Below are 14,964 nucleotides of genomic sequence, written 5' to 3'. Positions count from 1 at the left end.
TGCATCGGATTTCAGAGCCAATGTGATAGTGTGATGACCGCTGCCACTGAAATTGTCTCTGATCTTCTTTGAAAAAATGAAATACTGGAGAGTAAAACTCTTCGATGTAATCAGCTACAGGATCCCAGAATACATGATCAGCTTGTTTTTCCTTGTAACTTTCCAGCTGTGCAAACTGATCTTCAACCACAGTGTTCAGTTCCTCAATCGTGAAAGAGAAAGGAACCAACATAGTCTCCTTGCGTTCTGCCATAGAAAACTTCTGAGAATAATGATCATGATCATGAAAACTGTATGCCTGAATTTGTCCTTCTATACCTTCAATTTCTTTTTCAAGGTCCTCAACAAATTCATCCAAAAATCTCATCCTATCCTCTGCCTTGCAGTCAGAAGATTTTAAATATGAGCATAATGACAAAGAAAAAGATTCATTTGTTTCTTCTTTACTATGATCATCATTCCATTGTTTGAAACCTTCAACTGAGGGAGAGTCTGCCACCAACTCTGACCTATCTATCCATTCCTCCAAAAACATGAGCCAAAAGTCTTGAAATGACTTAATGGATTTGGCAGGAAAGCATTCAACCCACTGTTTGCATTTCCCTTGAAGTGAATCATAGAATAACCTTATACAAACATCCTCATGTTTAACTCTAAGAAGCTCTAAAAATTCACAAAAATCTGATATATGCTTCACAGTTAAACTCAAATCTTCTCCGTTGAATTTTGGACCATTCCTTAGAAAATATGCATCCTTGGGAAAATGATTTGGGAAACCATAAATTCCTGAGAAATCTATGCATGCATACCTTGAACAAAGAATGGCAGCTTCTGGGTCCTTCATAACTCCAGTGGAATCACCATGAATAGAGCGGAATCACCATTCTTTACTATTACTGTAAATAAGGCTGAGCTAAAGATGCAAGAAACGCTGACTTGGGATACCTGTTAGCGCTGATGGATCATTTATCATCAGGATCAAAACACCTATTTTTAAGGTCCCTGTCTCCCACCATCCTTCGAAAGTTCAGCAACATGTCCCAGCTCTTTTAATAACCCCAAGTATGAAATGCTGCCATGTTTCTGATGTGCTGTAGGTTGGAGATTTTATACAAAAACAGAGTTTATTTGGGCCAATGTAAAGACTTATTACAGTAATAGTAAAGCAGTGGTTGTTTCTTCTCAAGATTCTCAATGGATTATATTGTTCAAATATGATGGTGGTTTACTCTCTTAATGTTCTTTTACAGCCTTGTTATAGCATAATCACTCAGAATTCATTTTTAATGCTCTGACTTCCTGTATGTTTGGCAAGCTGTGGTTTATGTGAAATATGTTTGAACATCTGATGCAAAGAGCCTTGACTTCCATGAAATGACTGTGATTTTGTTTACTAAATGTGTGAGACTCCATAGCCCAATGAAGACCAATTTGATATGTGTCCAACCAGCTTTGTTTTCATGAATGTGTGAAGAGTTAGCCATCTGTTGTTGTGAATGATTTTTATCAAAAGTTTGTGAGAGAGCCCTCTCTGACTAAGGAGGCTAATCCTTAGTCTAAAGTCTGGTTGAAAGAGTTACATGAAATCTTGCTTGGTTGCAGCCCTTAGTACTGATTTACATTCAGTCCGCTCTATTTTGGTCAATTAAAGATAAAAGGCAAGCTCTTTTGGATTCGAATATGGTGAGGCAAATCAAAGACCGACAAACAGGAATAGTTTCCTATATTTCAGGGTGATGGAAAACATATTATATTAAGGGCCAACAAGCAACTGCAGACACCTATTCAGTTCGCTAAGCATCCAGATCATAAGGCATATGGTGTTATGCGTGGTTATTAAAGGTATTAAAGAACTTGGAGTGTGCTCTTTAAATGGTAAAGAAAAATGGAAGACAGGGACCGTGAGAATAGGGTGTTCAGGTTTGCCAATTTATGAGTCATCTGCACAGCTAGCACCCGAGGTCAGCTTGTTCAGTGAATGTTCCTCCAACACATCTCAGCCTAACTAAAGGAGGACAGCTGTCAAGGATCCAAGAAAAATCATGTTACGAGGAGAATGGAATTAGTGTTTTAGTTGGATTAGGATTTTGTGTAATTACAGCTCAGCATGTTTGTAATTAATGAATTAGTTAAATAGCATGTAGGAGTAGTTAATAGGGCCTTCGAGCTCATTCTAGAGAGGGAAGAATGTATTCCTATAAATGGATCAAATTAGGATGTAATGGGGGTTGGGAGATTTATGAAAAAACAGAGTTTCATTTTGGCTGATGTAAAAGACTTATTACAGTAATAGTAAAGCAGTGGTTGTTTCTTCTCAAGATTCTCAATGGATTATATTGTTCAAATATGATGGTGGTTTACTCTCTTAATTTTCTTTTACAGCCTTGTTATAGCATAATCACTCAGAATTCATTTTTAATGCTCTGAATTCCTGTATGTTTGGCAAGCTGTGGTTTATGTGAAATATGTTTGAACATCTGATGCAAAGAGCCTTGACTTCCATGAAATGACTGTGATTTTGTTTACTAAATGTGTGAGACTCCATAGCCCAATGAAGACCAATTTGATATGTGTCCAACCAGCTTTGTTTTCATGAATGTGTGAAGAGTTAGCCATCTGTTGTTGTGAATGATTTTTATCAAAAGTTTGTGAGAGAGCCCTCTCTGACTAAGGAGGCTAATCCTTAGTCTAAAGTCTGGTTGAAAGAGTTACATGAAATCTTGCTTGGTTGCAGCCCTTAGTACTGATTTTGTGATAACAGATGTGAACATCTACTACAGGACTTCCAGGATCTAGGTACTTTGGGCAGATGACTTGTCCTAGCATAAGGTCAGACAGTTGTCCTATGACATTGATAGTTGAGGCATCTTTCTTCTGTCTGCCTGGGTGTTTGAAACACTTATCCTTAACCAGCTTGTTATATATTGGCACATCCTTGATGGCTTGGAGAAGTGGGATTTTTACACACAACTGCTTGAGCTCACCCAAAAGCTCATCTTCTTCTGGGTTAGGTTGTGTGGTGGCTGTTAGTCTCTCAGGAAAGGGTGGAATAGGCCTTGGTTCACTCTCCTGATGGTCTTCCTCATCCTCTGGGGGAGGAGGTTGGCAATCTGGAAGAGTCTTTCCAGATCTAAGATTGATCTCCTGGATCTCCACAGCATAGGTAGGACATGATGTTTCCCCAGTGTATACCTGCTGAGCCTGTCTATTGTTGGGGTTCGGGTTCGGTTGAGCAGGCATTTGAGGTTGCCTTGGAGGAGCAGGAGGTAAAGGCTGAGGTTGAACGGGTGGTGGAGGCAAAATGGCAGGAGGAGTGTTGTATTGGGGCCTCCACCCCGATTGAGGAGCACTCCATTGAGGCTGTGACTGGGCATGTGAATGATATGGATGAGAAGTAGGTGGAGTAGGGTACTGAGGTGGATAAGACCATGGAGGAGGCATGGACCATGAAGGATGAGCAGGGGGACCCCAGGAAGGCATAGGAGTTGACTGGTTGGGGTTGTAATAGGCTTGAGATGCCCCTTGCATCCCCTGCTGATAAGGTCTAGATCCTTGTGGCCTCCTTTGGTTGAGGTAATAGAGAGGCTCTGTGGGAGCTTCGGTCCCTTGGTACATGGCTTTAAACCCAGGTAAGGTTGGACACTGATTTGTTGGGTGGTCCTCCTCACAAACGAAACACACTTCAACCGAATGCAATGGGCATTCGTTCTTAGGGTGTCTTCTGGTGCACCTAGGACAGAAGACAGCCAAGGCTCTCTCAGCTTCTTCTTTCTTCTGCTGGATCCTGAATGTGTCCAGCTGCATGGCAATGGTCTGTCTCACCTCACTCTTAATATCTTCTAATTGGTTTGTAAACTCATGTTTGGAGAAAGGGACACCAGTGGAGAGGAGATTTCCTCTACCTCGTTTCCTAGCTGCCCTGGAATGATTTCTAAACACAGTTTTGATGTCCTCATAAGGCAGTTGGTAAATGTCCCCCCCAGCTAACATGTGAAGGGTGTCTAAGAGATCTTCAGGGACTCCTCGGAGTAGAACCAACTTGAGGGATTCAGGGTCAAGTGTGCACCTGGCCCGCTTATAGCTAAGTTGGAACCTCTCCTCATAATCCTCTAAAGACTCATCATTCCCCATGGTCATTCGAAAGATCTCTCCCTTGGTTTCCTTAGACCTACAGTAATCCCTATACTTGGTATTGAAGGCTTGCTGCATTTGAGCCCAAGTAGCGATGCTATTCCCAGGTAGTCCCATGAACCAGTGTAGTGCTGCATCCTTAAGGGTTGAAGGGAAAAGCTTCAGCTTTTGCTCATCTTCAGTATAGTCATAGGTTCTACAAAGGACAGCAAACTCAAACAAGAAGGTATCAGGATCCTCAGTGGTCAGTCCATGGAAGTGAGGCAAGGCGGAGGGGCTAATGTTCTTCATTTTCATCTCTCCATTGGTCTCTTGGATGGGGAAAGCTCCTTCTATTCTCTCATCTTCTCTTCTATTATCAGCCATGGCTTCAGATGGAGTGGTCTCTAACTCTTCTTCTTCTATAGGGTCTTGGTATATCTCAGGATGTTCACCTATAGGTTCCTCTGGGTCACTGTCACCAAAGAAGAGAGAAGGGTGACTCAGTGATGTGGTGGGGGTGTTTGGTAGGAATTTGCCTGATCTATCTCGGTTCCTACGAGGCATGAAATGGAAAAGACTTTTCTTTTTTGAGTGCTTTTGCTTTTTCTTTGGTACCTGCAAAACTGAAACAAAGTGATCTACAACTAACTATATTGCTTAAATGAAATTGCAGAATTGGAAAGCTAATCTAGGAAAGCAAGAAATATTAATCTAGGAAAGCAAGAAATATTAATCTAGGAAAGCAGGAAATGCTAATCTATGAAAGCAGGAAATGCTAATCTATGAAAGAAGGAAATACTAAGCTACTTTTGCAGAATGGAAATGAAATAAACTACTGAGCAGAAGTAAGAGTACGAAAGTAGAAGAAAAGCAACAATTACTAATACTCTGACGCTTCCCCGGCAACGGCGCCAAAAAGATGGTGAGCTCCAGTATTGTAGCAATAATTCTACAACTCCTGGGGCTTCCTGTCTCTCATTTTATCAACCCGGTAGTTCGTACAAACTTGGAAGCGATGGTGCTGTATGCACAAGTACTAGCTCTTGTCGCAGCTGTCACTTGGTCAGCTGGCACAAATCCGCTAGGGCTCAAGCCAACTTCTATAGGCTCTCAGAAGAAGCTTGCTAGTTGATGGACGAAAGCTATTCTCAAAGGAAAACTACTCTACTTGACAAACTGGACTGAAAGCAAATCAAAGCATGTAAACCTAGGAAACCCTAATTTAACTAGTCTAACCTCTATAATGCAAAGAATGTGAATGAAACCTCTACCAATGCTGCTGTTACCTCTAATAAGTGAAAATGCATGGATCTAAGCTACTTGCATCATAAAAGACATGTTTTTGTATTTTTCCCTTAAGTGGATGGAATGATTGTGATCTTGTGCTAATTAGGGTTTGGTTTTGCAGATGGGATGGAGAAGGAAGGAAATCGTGGGAAAGGTTGGGGAGGCTAGGAGAGGTCCCTAGGGATCCTTAGCATCCATCCACAGAGGTTCCTCACGTTCAGAAGCTCAGCAACTGAGTGAATGGCCTCCTACAGGATGTCTGCAGGGGATCCTACAGGATACTCTGGTTTCTACAGGATGTCTACAAACTGCTACAGGATGACCTACCGTGAGTGTTTGAAGTGATGGAGGAGTGATGGAATGGTAGGGGGAGATGTGTAAGGTAGGAATAAGGCGGGTGATGGCTTTAGAAGTGGAGGAGTAGGATAGGGAGTGAATGTAGGGAGTAGGTTGGAAGATAGAGGACTAGGTCAACGAAAGGGCTAGAGAGTGAAGCTATGTGAGGAGTGAAAGACTTTGGGAGATAATAGAGCGGAGTAGGGGTCAACGATGTATTTGCATGCATGATCAAGATGGAGCATGAGGTACTGGAACGAGAGAGAGCAGTGTAAGTGAAACAAATGCTTATGACTGTCACCAAACCAAAAATGCATCAACCTAAACTACCTGTGCGTATAAATTCAATGAACAGCAATCCAAAACGTGAAGGAGAATGTGCATGAAGCTGTGATGAAGGCGTGTGTGCATGTGTGAATCATGTGGAAAGATATATCATAACGAGACTATGTTGCAGCATGTATGAAGTGAAGAACTGCGTGTTTTTGTGGCTGGTATAGGCTGCACTCCAATCTCCAAACGGAGATGGCAGTGGAGACTTCCTCAACCTTTTTTGCTGGAGCTCCAATGTATTATCAACCTGCTAATCTAACTAAACAACCGAAAGCAATTCAACCATAAACTAGTCCTATCTATGCTCATGAAAAAGACTAATTCAACAACCTGTAATTCAAATTGCATGTGAAAATGAAAACTCAGAGTGCTGAAACGAAATGCAAACAACACTACAGCAGAGGGGACCTATGGCTCTCAGGTTGGGCCCTAACCTGAGAGCTATAGTCTCCTTAAGAAAACTCAGAGCTAGATCAAAATCTGCCTTCTTTATTCATAATCTGATGTTATGCCAAAACTGGCTTACAACAAGAACTAACACCGAGCTGTGCTCCAAAATTACAATAGTAATGCGAAAGTTTCAACAACCTATCAAAGGCTACGGCCTCTATACTTATGCAAAACAGTGATCCAACAAGTGTCCTTGATTTTAGGAGCTCGGCTGTCCAACTAGAGTTTAATTGCTGATCCTGTAGGACAGTCATAAGTGCTGTTCCTGTAGAACAGTTGTAACTGCTGTTCCTGTAGAACAGCTGGCTGCTTCTAAGCTCGGAGGGGAGATGGATTGGAGCTCGGAGTTCTTGGTGGGAATCACGAGGAATGTCCCCAAGACCGTGGACATCCTCTCCTAAAAACCAGCAGTGCCACCTCGTTGTCTCCTTGTCTCCTTTTTCGTTGTCTTTTGCTCCCTTTTAATGCCAAAACCTGGAATCATAATGCATTAGTCACGTAGATAGAGTGCCTACCCTTCTTCCTACAAACAACATGAAAAAACTAAGAAATGCATGCATAAGCAATAAAAAATGAATGGTTTGAGCAAGTAGAATAGGCCAAAATGAGCCCAAATTGTATCAAAATTGGGGCTCATCAGACACAAGGTTCAGCAATGTCGGTCATGAAAATGAAGGTTTATGTTATTGCAAGGGATGAATTTTGACTGACTAACTTCTCTTAAACTTGTCGATGACACTGAAATGAATTGATAACATTGACCCAAAACAAATTGATGGATGGTATGATAGACCAACGGTGTGATAAACATCAAGCTAATAACCCAACCCAGATAGTCATGGTGATGGAGTGAAAGTGTCATGTTCAAGAGCAACTTGCTACCATAAAGTGGTTCCCCCTTTTTCCCATTTTCCATAGTCATTGTTGACTAGTACCTCTTTATTTTTATCAAGCTTGAGGAGGATAACATATGCTTGTTGTATGATTTCACCCTTCAAGCAAATCCATCGCTATTTGATGTTTTAACGAGTCTAGCGAAGGTGAAACTCGGTCTTGTCTAGATGGACAAGTTTGTCACTATTTGATGTTTTAACGAGTTTAACGACAAAGAAAAATCGGTCCTTTTCATGTTTAGAGAGTTTGAAAAGGGAAAAAAGAAAACTCCACAAGTTCTTTTTTGTAAATTAATCTCTTAATCCTAAAAATGCGTAAAATAATACAAGAGAGATATCGTTTCCAATCCATTAACAAGATGGAAAGGACAAGTGCTCAGCATTCTTTTCATGTTTAGAGAGTCTGAAAAGAGATTAAAGAGGACTCCAAGGGGGTTCCTTTTTCATTTTTACAGAGCTCGAAAAAGAGATAAAAGTGTGCTCTGTGGTCAAAGGTACAATTTATAATCGAGCACGTTGAATTCTATAAGTCAGTTGCAAAACTTGCTCAAAACACCACCAAATGGATTATAAATACCTATTTCATAGGAAAAAATAGGTAAATACAAATGTTTACTCGATTTATTAACATGGAATAAATATAAAACAAGTTTTTACCATGACTTTTTTACCATTTGAAACTTACCATTCATTTTTGTTCTCTGAGCTTAGTTTTTACCTCGATCTTCACCAGTTGATTGTGTGAGATTCTACGGACCATTTCTCGAGCCATCTGGACCAGGTAGGAACTAAACCTCTCTAATTTCTTTTCAAGTCATTCTTTTGTCATTTCATGCAAGTTTTAGGGTTTTTTGGGGCCCTTGGGCTTTCATATTTTTTCCCTGGGATCAGCGCAGAATTTCACATCGAAAACTATGCTGAAAAGCACTCAGATAGAAGGTTGCATGCTCTGAAGTGCATTGTCTCTGTGCATGAGCTGCACTGGGCGAATTTCCCAAGTTAGATTTAGTTGTTTGCTCCAAAACTTGTCCTGTTTTTTGCATGGAAAGGATCCTAATTAAGTTTATGATTGTGTTTCAGGCCTTCATAGGATCAAAATGTCGATTACATGGCGAGAAAGAGAGCATGAAAAACAAGACGTGGTTGCCCTAAACAATCTGGGTATAGTTGAGGCCCTAAAAAACTATGGGTTACTCAAATACTTTAAGTTGTCCGGAATGAGGCAACAATTAGAACTACTACAGTTCGTTGTTCATGCATGGGATCTGATAGATCATACTTTTCACATTAGGGACAAGATGGTCCCTATTACCATTGATGATATTTACTTTCTTACCAGACCATCGAGGCGAGGTTCCCCCATCTCACTTTCTGGATTTTCTCGTGGAGGTGAATCAGTGAGAGATTATATTAGACAATTTTTTCGGCTAGGTACACAACCTAGCAAGGATGGGAAAATAAACATCAGGGATATAGGTGTTTTTCCTTTGAGAATGATCCTCTTCACAATTTCAAAATTGGTTGGCAGCGTGACACTAGATTTGGTGAACAAATCTTATATGCAGTATGCACTGGAGTGTCTAGAGCCAAAAGTTTTCAACTGGTGCGAGGTTGTGCTTTCTTCACTGAAAGAACAACTGACTAAGGTAAAAAGTGGTAAGATGAAGAATTTATGCTATGGTTCGATCTTAATCACTTTTACCTTAGAGAGAATCCCATTGATGCAACCATAGCATGTATCACTGGGTGTAGCTGGTCCTAGAGATCCACGTATGCAGAGGTGGGTTGAATTGATGGCTCGACATGCGGGTCAGTCAACAATCATTTTTTCCACTACATTCTTCAGTTGGCTCAAGCGACAACATCTTGTCATCAAGGAGCATCCATACTCAGGGATGGATTTCTGTGGAGATCCAAATTTGATTCTACCAGTTGGAGCACAATGGGGTGCTATGGGTAAGTTGTTTGACCAAAGTGTTTTTTGATTGTTCAAGTTTATACATGTTTTTTCTGTTTTTAAATGTTTCCAAGACTAAAATAAAATTACTCTTATGCATGTAGATGTGGGTACTATTCGACCTATGGGACACCAACAGGTTGCAGGTGGGCTAGCGCAGAGAAACATTGGGAGAGTAGTTCTGCAGGGTTTGGATTTGGCCGAGACCTTAGTAGAGTTGCAAGATCACATAGATGAATTAACCCTTGGTATTCCAGATGTCCAGATCGAGGAGTTACCTATGAGGTTGCAGCGCCACACTATTGGTGTTCCTAGCTGCTGGGCGAGGCTTTTGCACATGATAGCACATCCTGTGACCTGTTACCATGAGCACCACTAGATCTACTTAGGATGTTTTGGATACATTTTGAGTTTTTGGGTCAGATGACCAAACGTGTCTTGGACACAAATTTTGTAAAAACTTTTAAAACACCTATCTATTTTGCTTTTAGAGTTTTCTACAGTTATATGCAATCATATTCAACTAATGATGTGAATTGAAAATATTACTTTTACATGTGCTGCAAATGTCTATTTAACACATAATTTGCTAGAGAATGAGTTAATGTGTTAAGATTTCTGGAAATATGTTGGTATTGAATGTGTTCAAAATGTCTTTCCAAAATACAAACTCTAAGGAACATATGAAAAATTGTTGGATTTCAGATAGTATAAATGTTTGTGAGTTGTAGTACAATGAGTTGTGAGTCCAGTCTAACGATGATTCAGAAAATGCCAAGTGAAATGGCATCAGAGAGTAGTTCAATCAACGCGCTATACTCAGCGATGTTGTTTGTCGATCGACCAATACAAATCCCTTGGAAACTCACTAACTCGCCACTTGGAGTGAAAATAGCCCATGCTGTAGAAGACAAGTTCTGCGTACTATGACTAGCACCATCGGCGTAACCAACAAAAGGTTCTGAAGACTCTGACATCTGCAACAAATGCAAAGTGGATTACTAACCAAATAAAAATCTCTAAAAGATACACACACACACATGCAATGAAAGCATATATACAGTGAGTTTTACTACACTTAATCAAGCATAGTAATGTTTGAGGTACAACCCATTTCGGGGCTGTGACAATGGAATCCCATCATAATCTACTAACTCGTAGGCACCTTTTTCCAGAACATGCTTGACAATGTAAGGACCCATCCACATTGGTTTGAATTTCCCTGCTCCAAGTTTATCAGCTTCCTAATCATAAAGCAAGACCAGATCTCCTTCTGAGAAGATACGAGGCTTGACATTTCTATCATATTGTGCCTTAATACATTTCTTATGCACTACGTTATCCAATGCGGCATCATGACAGGTTTCATCCAGATGGATTAATTCCATGAAATACACTTCTTCTTCAAAAGTGTCAGGTAACAGGTCAATCGCAAGTTTGAGAAATGAAATTTCTCATTGTATTGGTAAGATTACTTCAAAACCATACACCAACTGAAAGGGTGTGAATCCAGTTGCATTCCTCATCGAGGTTCGATATGCCCACAAGGCAGAGGATAGGATTAAGTGCCAGTTTCGCTTATGAACCCCTATCATTCTCTGCAACATCCGCTTCAGCACTTTGTTGATGGCATCAACTTGTCCATTCGCTTGTGGGTAATAAGGGGTAGAACTATCATGTGACAGTCCTAACTTAACAATAAACTCATCCATCATGTGATTGCAAAAATGCAACACATGATCTGTAACTATGGCTTGTGGTACACCAAACCGGGCAACCACATGGTTAAAAAAGAAAAGAGCAGTCATTTCGCCACTGTTGTTCATTGTTTGCATCGCTTCAACCCATTTGGTAAAATAGCCAATGACGACTATAATATACCCATGCCCCCTGACCGAGGTGTGGTTACATGTCATAAATTCAATGTCCTATTTGGAAAATGGGCCAACGACTATGACTGGATACAATGGTGCAGGTGGTAATCTGGGTTTTTGGTCATATACCTGGCATGCGTGACAACTTGTGACAACAATAATACAATCTTTGAATATAGTTGGCCAAAAGTAACTAGCACGGAGAATTCTCTATGCGGTTGCATATCCAGATAAGTTTCCACCATAGGCACCTAAATGGAAATCATTCAATGCTTTCTCAGCTTCCTCATGTGTGAGGCGCCTCCGTAAAACTGTATCGAGACCATGATGGTAAATAGTTTCGCCAGACCATGATGGTAAATAGTTTCGCCAATGATCAGATAATCTTTAGCTTGGTAACGAATATGTCATTGTTCTGAGCGAGAGGTATTAGGCCGGAAAGTTTGGGTCTGGAGATAGATCAATATATCTCCATACCATGCGTTAGATGAAGATATTAGAAATAGAGACTCATCCAAAATTGATGGTTTAGATATTAAATCAATGGATGTCGAGGGAAGGTCGCAAAGTAACTCTGCGAAAACTAGATATTTCTTTGATTTTGACTTGATGAATTCAAAATCAAATTCCTGTAATATAACTATCCATTTTGAGTATTTCTCCCCCCAAAAATTGACGTGACAAAATGTAAGTCATAAGGTTGCAATCTGAAATGACAATTGTTTTCTGTAGTAGGATGTAATGGCAAAATCTTTGAATAGCTTGCACAACTGCCAAAGCTAGTTTTTTGACATAAGAGTACTTACTTTCTGTATCGTTGAGATTATGGCTCAAGTAATAAATTGGATGTTCAATCCCATTTTCTTCCTGGACTAAAACCATGGTAATGGTCATATCTGTAGCGGCGAGATACATGTGATAGCTATTTTGGTAATTTGGAGAATACATTAATGAATATCTAATCAAGGTACCTTTAAGAGCATCATAGGAAGCTTGCGCAACCTGATCCTAATGGAAGGGTATCTCCTTTTTCAAAAGACATGTAAAACCTTTAGCCATTTCAGCGTATTTAGGAATGAACCTCCTCAGAAAGTTTGCTTTCCCTTGGAGTCTTTGTAAGTGTAAAATATTTGAAGGTGGAGGCAAATTAAGAGTTTCCTGAACCTTTAATGGATCGAGTCAAATCCCCTCTCAAGACACTAAAAAATCCAAGAAATCGACCAAAACCAACACAAAACACACATTTGTGTGGATTGAGTCGTATCTTGTAGTGTCAGCACCGTAAAAATATTGCTCTCAAATGTTGCGGGTGATCAGTCTGCTTTCATGAATGAGTAGGTAAATCGTCAAGGTAAGGTTGAACAATGTGCTTGATGTCATGGAAGGCATAATTCATTTCCCTCTAAAATGTGGCCCCAACATTCTTCAAACTGAATGGAATTTTCCTATAGGCCAATGTGCCCCATGGACAAATAAAAGTTGTTTTTGATTGGTCCTGTGGGCGGATATTGATTTGATTGTAGCCAAAAAATCTATCCATAAATGAGAATATTTCGCATCCGACACATTTGTCAATAATCTGGTCAATAAAAGGAGTAGGATAATTGTCCTTTGGACATGCCTAATTTACATCCCTATAGTTAACGCACACTCAAATAGTCCCTTGTTTCTTCATGATAGGAACAAGGTTGGAAACCCAGTCAGTAAGAGGTACAAGGTAAATGAAACTAGCCCGCAAAAGTTTTTCAACTTCTGCTTTAATTTCAACAGCCTTCTTTGGATGAACATGTTGAAGTCGTTGTTGAACTAGCTTGACATCAGGGTACATTTTGATTTCGTTTTCAACAATACTAGAGTCAATGCCCGACATCTCCTCGTAAGACCATGAAAAGATATCTCTAAATTCATGAAAGAGAGTACGGTAACTATCGAGTTCCGATGGAGAACAAGATTTTTCAACATGAATATTCTCTACAGTATTAGGGTTGGTCGAAATATTAATAGAAATCCTTTCTTCAATATTTGACAGGTTTCGATCAGATTCTATTGTGTCTATGAAAACTGAATTCAAAAGGAAATCAACAACTGAAGGGTGGTTTAGTTCATTTGAATAATCTTCGATGTCATCTGGAAGATGGGAACAATGATGATAATCTTCCCAAGGTTCTTCTCCTATCATCATTGATTGGATGATTCCTTCATCCGTAGAATGTATACATGAGAAATGATCTGAAGAAGTATCATATTCTAACGAACGGTCTACCCATACAATTGGTGAATGTGGATTTGGGTTTGCCGCACAAGCCTGAAAAATTGATTTCTATGCTAGTTCAATGGGGCTTAGCGGCATTACCTCAATATTACTATCAACTTCAAAATTGTTGGTAATCCTCCTTAAATCAGACGAGGTGGAGGAAATCATGTTTCAAGTATCTACTCTTGCCACTTCCGCGAAATCAGATGGTGACGGTAGATTAAAAGTACACATTAGGGAAGGATCTTTAAAGAGAGCTACTCCAACACTTTGAAGTGACAACGGGGGTTTGTGTACCAATGGAATGCTTCCCATAGCCTTTGAACTATTGGCAAAGAAGGCTAGTTGATCGATGACTGTGATTCCACCCTTATGAGGGAATGCAATAGTACGAAAGTATGTAGAAACCACAACAACCATAGCATATACCCATGGCCTTCCCAGTAAAATGTTGTAATCGAGGGGTCCGTCAACTACCTCAACTTCAACAGTAACTATTTTTCCCCCTAGTTCGATTTGCAGGTTACTCAAAATCCCACAAGGAGTATATGTTCTTCCGTCAAAAGCTCTTAACATGGTTGGTGGTCATGACAATGGTGGCGAACCAAGTTTTTTCCAGCAGCTCATTAACATAATGCAAGTAGATTCCCCCTCATCAATAATAGTTCAGTGAACATTCTTATTAAGAGATTTTACTTGAATTAGGAAAGCTAACTGCACCAGTAATTGTGGTGTATATCCCACATGGTTAAAAACCACAAGATTAGAATCCACAGGATCTACTCCACCTATTGCTGACAGTAAAGCCTTCTTCTGGGAGGGACAATTTTGTAACATCTCGAGTGTCAACATAGCAGAAGGTGACTGAGCAAGGTCTTCCACTATGTTATAGTTCTGAGCTGCTCAAGCTCGAGGGTTAAACGTTGATTTATGCACAACTCCCTTCGGTGGTTTTATTGTCAATTCTGGTACAATAGATGGAATATTTTCAGATGAAGTCGAAGTTGAAGGATTAGGTTGATCAGTGGCCTGATTATTTGGCGATGATAATGGATTTCCATAATCTTTGTTTCTCGTTGACACCAAAACTTCATTTTGTGGCTTTGTCATGGATAACATGAGTACTTGGGATGTGGAAGCATGGTCTGTCGCAACCAAATGTGTCTCCGGGTTTGGAAATGGATCAGTCAACACTGCAAATGTGTTTTAAGTATTTAAAAGTTTAGAGAATTCTGAGCTGTGTGGACAAGCTCTTGTAAAATGCTCGTCATTACATATTAGACATGGATAACGAGGTTTCCTTGCTGAAGTAGAGGAATTAGATGATTTCTCTTGAGGGGAATTATCTTGTTTCTTTTTGTTTTTCCCCTTTTTCTTACCTCCTAGTTGCTTTTGATTTTTTCCTTTGTCAGATGACATGGCATTAATTTCGAAAGTAAGAGTATTCGCTGATGCATTGGTAGTTTG

Source organism: Pinus tabuliformis, chromosome 4_2, assembly GCF_031772625.1.
Source record: "Pinus tabuliformis cultivar Carrire ecotype Pingquan chromosome 4_2, CPIR1, whole genome shotgun sequence".
Classification (NCBI taxonomy): Eukaryota; Viridiplantae; Streptophyta; class Pinopsida; order Pinales; family Pinaceae; genus Pinus; species Pinus tabuliformis.
Note: the sequence above shows the minus strand (reverse complement) of the source record.